Consider the following 6,458-nt stretch of genomic DNA (forward strand, 5'->3'; position numbering starts at 1 on the left):
TAATGTCTTTATTCCAGAAGTTCAACTATGTGGACAATAGGTATACTTTACAGCATGTTATGCCTATAGCACACATTATGTATTTCAAATGTACAAAAATTAATATTATCTACATAATTTTAAGATACCTTCCTTTTTTTTGCTCTTTTTTGCCATGGATGTGGATAAATTGCCTTTGAATGAGAGCTTTTTTCCAGTACTTTGAGCTCTATTATACATATCTTTAAAACATCACCATTAAGGAAAATAAAGACTATTTAAATAGAACTTTGAGAGAGACAGTAGTTTTTCTTTTTGATTAGTTTCTGTAACTCTGTCCTTCAGGTGGCTGAGGGATTATCATAATTTCTGTAGACATTATTAAACTCTTAGACATCAATAAAGCTCTTGCAGGACAACTTTGCTGCCATAGGAATTCTGCTGTTTTGCTAGCACCAACATGGCTCTTAGGCTTACAATGCCATTAGTACTATTAACTACATTCATATTATTTTTTTGGTTACAAATCTTACAAAGTCATGTGATTCTGGGTATTTAGGTCCATAGTCTGTTTTAAGGCCGTATATCCAGTTTTTGTAAACAGTTACCCTCTTCATCTTGTTTTGTGTCTTCATCATTTTCTTGACCCCAGCTAACTATGCAATCTCTTCTTCATTTCTCAACTTTTATAAGTTCTTCTAATGTCAGAAATTGCAAGGAATTTTTACTTCTCTGGAGTGAAATATCCCTGGTTAAAGTCCTCCTTTACCACTTTCATTGTTGTGTGACTTCAGGTAAGAGACTTGATTCTTTCATGGCCTCAGTTTTTCCACCTGAAAATAGTGATGGAAATGTTAGCTTCATAGGGTTTCTCTGAAGATTAATTTCTTTGATAAACTCTTGGCACAGGGAGGAATGGAGGATACTAGAAGAGTCAACACTTATTGGAGGATATATCAAGTTTTTAATCCTCACAGCTTCTCAGTGCAGAAACTCATAGGAATATCCCCTTTATAGAGAGAAAAACTCCTGGAGCCTGACGTTAATGGGTGGAGAAGTGAGGATTAATGCACAAGCCTCTTTTCTGTGATGCTAAAAAATGTTTTCCACTCACGGAAATTCCTCAGTACTTGGAGGGATATCTTACAAGCAAAATTGACAAAGTGAATTTCTGTACATTGAATCCTTTAGCTTTGTCTACAAAATTACTTTAAAAGGTACTAAAAGCTATTTCATAAGAAGGTTTTGGTTTCCTTCATATGCATAGCGGTGTAAAGCACAATGACTAATAATATAATTTGAGCTCATTGTCATGGTTCATGGTAAGATGTCAATAGTTTTACTCATCATTTGTGTCAGTACAAATGCAACACAGTAAAAAAGGAAAATTACATGTTAGTATTATTATGAAAATAGTTTTGACTGTATGATCCCCTGAATATATCTTAGGTACCCCCAGGTGTTCATAGGACACACTTTGAGAACAATTGACTGAACAGCCACCTAAATACATGAATGAATTTCCACTATATTCCACAAGGTGGTGGTATTATAATGCATATAGGTAATTAAATGTTGGGTCAAAATTGATTTTAAAAATTTGGTCAATTTCAGAAACCATTGTGACTGAAATGTTTATTTTGAGAAAGTTTTCCTAGTGGGTTTTTAGAGCACCAGGTCTATCTTCTTATCTGTCCTCACTTCTAGCACATAACTTTGTTCTCTGAATACTGCTTTGCCCACAGTTTCCCTCCACACAAAAATTTTCCACAGGGATACACAAACACCTCATGTTAATTTGGATAGCAACATATTGCAATCATAGATTCTTGAAACATTATCAAATTTAATGATTTTTCATTACGAAAATTTTACCTCCTTCCAAATTACCTTCCACATTTGTTTTTGCAAACTACACACCCTGGAACGCCATGCAGCTTTCTTGTATACTTCAATTCTGTGGTTCTTAACCTTTATTTTCATGGGGGAGTAGCATAAATCTTTTGGTGAATTTAATTGTGCCCCTTCTTCCCAGAAAAATGTACATATATGTAGAATATGTATATAATTTCAGAGAGCTTAGATATGCCTTGAAGCTCTGACTCATGTTAAGATCTTCTGCTTTAGTTGTAGAAACAGGTGTCAATCCTTATCTATTCTTTCAGTTTATGTAAAACAGAAGTTCATGTTATACAAAAGAGATCTAGGGTCTTTATGTCCTCTGTTTTGCTATTATTAAGAACATTGGTAAATGCAAACTATTACACTGAAAATGGATAAGCAAGTGGTCCTACTGTACAGCACAGGGAACTATATCCAGTCTCTTGGGATAGAACATGATGGAACATGGTATGAGAAAAATAATATATATATCTATTACTATATATAATGAGTCACTATGCTCTATAGCAGAAATTGATAGAATTCTGTAAATCAACTATACTCTAATAAAAATAAAATAAAATTTAAAAAAGAACATAGTATGCTGTAAAATATTGTTTTCATCCCTTAAAAATCCCATGCCTCTAGTCTATAAGCAAAAAAATTTCATGTCTCCACCAGAAGTTTGATATGGCTTCTTGACAAGGGGGACATTACTCTCCATTTTGAGAATTATGTCCTATATTTTTCACATCTCTCACTAGCCAAGAAACCTTTTGCCAGGCTTTATTTTTGTATTTTATATTACAAGGCAATAGGATCAATTTCATTTTTATATACAAAATTATAAAAGCTAATGTGATATTTATCTTCAAATTGTCCACCACCTACACTAGCCTCGGGGATTTTGACATTTTTTTGAGAAGTTCTACTGTCTGAAATTTCTCAGTTAAATATTTATTCATTCAATTGAAGAAAATTCTTTGGAACTCCCACTAAATGATGAATTGCCCTAGGAAAAATACATGTTAAACTGATGGTTTAAGGTGTGGTCTGTGGATTCTTGCATCTCATAAAAATGATTTACAAAGTCTGAAAATGTTTTATTTGTAGTTTTAAAAATGTGTAAATTTTGATTAAATAAAAACCTCAAGTGCAGGTATAATATCAAATTTAACAAAAAAAGAGTATAACAGCATCTTAACTTGTGATCTTTTTAATTTTGTAATAAGAATTAATTACAATATGCATTTATAGATTAGATTTATATTAATAAAATGCCACTCTTTTTGTATTCTGCTTGGGAAGAGGCTCAGCATATAGTTTTTGATAATAAAATTCTTCTGAGAATCATTCCCATAAGCTATTAATTACACTAATCCCGCATATTTTTCTCCACACATAATTGTCCCCTTCATATTTTTCTATTCAGATCACTATTCTTTTATTTCCCTCATTAAACTCCTTCATATTTTCTTAAATATAGGCTTTATCAGTCACCTATTTACTCCCTTATATCCTATTTGATGGGGGAGACCCTCTTTGCTCAGTCCTCTCAGTAATCTGATTTTCCCCAGACCCCAGTCACTTTGGCTTTATTCTTTCAGCAGTGCTGCTTTCTCAGCTTCTTTCCATATGCCACTTGTTCTGTCAGCTGGGGACTAAGTTTAATTAAAGAGAGAATAGTCTTGCTGGAAGAGGCCAAAGGCACACACTGTTCTGGCTACAACTTGGTAAACTGGACTGGATCTAACCAGATACTCCCAACCAAACACTCTGCTGCCTAAAATTTTCTCAGTGGTGAATAACAGCCTGAGGAACTGGCAATGTAATTCAGAGGAAGGAACATTGCAATGACCTTAATTCCTTATGCCTTTTTTCCCCCTGCAGCCTTAGTATAGACCCTAACTCTACAGGTAACTTTGGGTAAGTCACTTTCCTCTCTGAATTTCCACATCATGGTATACATATTTTAAAAAAATGGAGTCAAATAGTCTAGAGTCAAAGTAACCTCAATGTGTGATCTTGAGCTCTAACATCCTATGATTAAGTGCTGCAAAAAAGCAAGGCCCAGGGGTGCTGAGACCTTAAGAAAGGCCTTGGGGTTGAGAGTAGATCAGTTCCAGGAGAGGTAGAGAAACCTTGGATAGATTTCACCAGATATCATGTGGTCAAATGACACTAGATATAGAGGAGTCAAGGCCTGGGGGTAGTAATGAACTAAGGTACACTGGCACAAAAATCAAACCTTTATTGTTTTACAGTGTTGTTATGCCCCAAATTACTCTCATCCAGACCCTTGGAATGTCTCACCAGATGTCTCATTGCTGACTGCTCTGCCTTCTGCTGCTCAGCTCTGTAATTCCTCCTGCAAGTGACATAATAACTGAATTTCCTAAAGTGCAACCTCATTCATGTCAATCCCCTTCTTAAAAAATATCAGTCAGCAGTCCCACTGCCTACAGAATAAAACATAAACTCTGTATTCTTGCATTCAAGGTACTTCTTGATATGACCTCAATTGGTTTCCAAGTCTTACTCACTTCTCCCCTATAGGTATTCAATTCACAGGTCATAATGGATTCCTTTTTCTTCCAAAATTCAATGACTATACTCATCTTAGGGACAATACTATCCACACTTCATGGTCCTTCACAAATAATCGTGTATCTCTCATCTCTCCTCTACATTTTTGGAGTACTCTGATCATACTGTTCACAGATACTTCCACATTTTCCCTTGTTTATGTGATAGCTTTTTGGTCTTAAATTTCCCTTTCTTAGGTGTACATTCCCAGAAGGTAGGAATTCCATGTGATTTCATCTATCTGTTTCTTCTGCCTAGTCCCTAAAACTGTGCCTTGTATGTTTATATGAATAAAATTGAAACAAAGTCAATACTTTACAAATTTGCTTTCTCAAAGCCCAATTCTTCCGTGTTCTGTTTTCTAAGCAATTCAAAAGGATTTTGAGCTAGAGAACTTTTAGGGAACCATTCTGGAAAGGTGGGTAATTGTTCTAGTACCATTTTTTTTGGCATTAGCCTGATTTGATAACTGTTGAAACCAACAAATCTAATATACTGAGGGCAGCTAAGAGAATGTTTGCGACTGGCTACTGAGGTTAGAATGAGGACAATACCTGTTATAATATACATTTAGCTGTTTCATATATTGCCATTCATATCATAGTTTTATAGAGGCTCTAAAAAGCACAACTCAGAGATGGGGTTAAGATGGTGGAATAGAAGAACTGGAGCTCAACTTCTCTCCTAAAAAAAAAACAAAATTCACAACTAATGGCTGAGCAATCTATAACCAAATGGATCAGAAACCTTAAAAAGAATATCCTACTCCAGAAGAAAAAGAGGAGGACACATAAAGAAGTAGGAGGGGGTGATTATGTGATATAAATAACCACATACCTCCTGTGTGGGAAGCCCCACAGACTGGAAACTAACTGGATCACAGATACTCACCCACAGGAGTAAGATTTCTGAGCCCCACATAAAATACCACGTGTGGGGATCTGACACTGGGAGAAAGAGCCCCTGGAGCATCTTGAATTGAAGGCCAGTGGGGCTTGTGCACAGGAGCTCCACGAGAATTGGGGGAACAGAGACCCCATTCTTAAAGGTGCACACAGATGTTCATGGGCACTGGGTCCCAGGGCAAAGAAAAGTCTCCATAGGAATCTGGGTTAAATATGACTGCAGTTCTTGGGGGGCTTCCTTGGAAAATGGGGTGAACATGGCTTGTTGTGAGGGAAGGTAATTGGAAGCAAAGCTCTCGGGATATTCAGCAGCAGTGCCTTTCTCTGAAGGTGGCCAATTTGGGAAAATCTGGCCCCACCCATCAGTCAGTGCTGAGAAGCCCCAGGGTAAGCAACAATCCAGGTGGAATCTCAGACATGCCCCTCAGTAAACAGGCTACCTAAAGACCCCTCAGGCACACAGCTGCCTCTAATCCCATCCAGAGACTAAGCCATACCCACCAGAGGGATAGGAATCAGATCCACCTACCAGTGGGCAGGCATCAATACCTCCCATCAGGAAGACTACAGCAAGCACCTGTACCAACTTCAGCCACAAGGGGGCAGCCACCAGAAGTAAGAGAGGCTTCAACTCCATTATCTGTAAAAAGGTCACCACACCAAAACCCTATAAAAATTAAAAGACAGAGAACTATAACTCAGGTGAGGGAGAAAGAAAAAAAACCCAGAAAATCAGCTAAGTGATGAGGAGATACTCAGCCTCCAGGAAAAAGACTTTAGAATGATGATGCTGAAGATGATGCAAGACATTGGAAATAAACTGGAGGCAAACATGGATAATTTACAGGAAACACTGAGAAAAGAGATACAAGATATAAAACTTAAACAAGAAGAGATGCAAAATACAATAATTGAAAAAAAATTCACTAGAAGCAGCTAACTGCAGAATACAGGAGGTAGAAGAACGAATAAGCGAGGTGGAGGACAGATTAGTAGAAATTACAAATGTGGAACAGAAAAGAGGAAAAAGATTGAAAACAAATGAAGAGAGTCTTAGAGAACTCTGGGACAAAGTTAAACACACCAACATCCGTATTATAGGGACGC

General features: G+C 36.7%; 1 pseudogene; it reads right to left on the reverse strand.

Moving 5' to 3' along the window:
• Nucleotides 1-298: 298 nt before the first annotated feature.
• LOC125118054 (ubiquitin-conjugating enzyme E2 variant 1-like) lies at nucleotides 299-617 on the reverse strand (annotated as a pseudogene).
• Nucleotides 618-6,458: the final 5,841 nt, after the last annotated feature.

The sequence above is a fragment of the Phacochoerus africanus genome, chromosome X, assembly GCF_016906955.1.
Source record: "Phacochoerus africanus isolate WHEZ1 chromosome X, ROS_Pafr_v1, whole genome shotgun sequence".
NCBI lineage: Eukaryota > Metazoa > Chordata > Mammalia > Artiodactyla > Suidae > Phacochoerus > Phacochoerus africanus.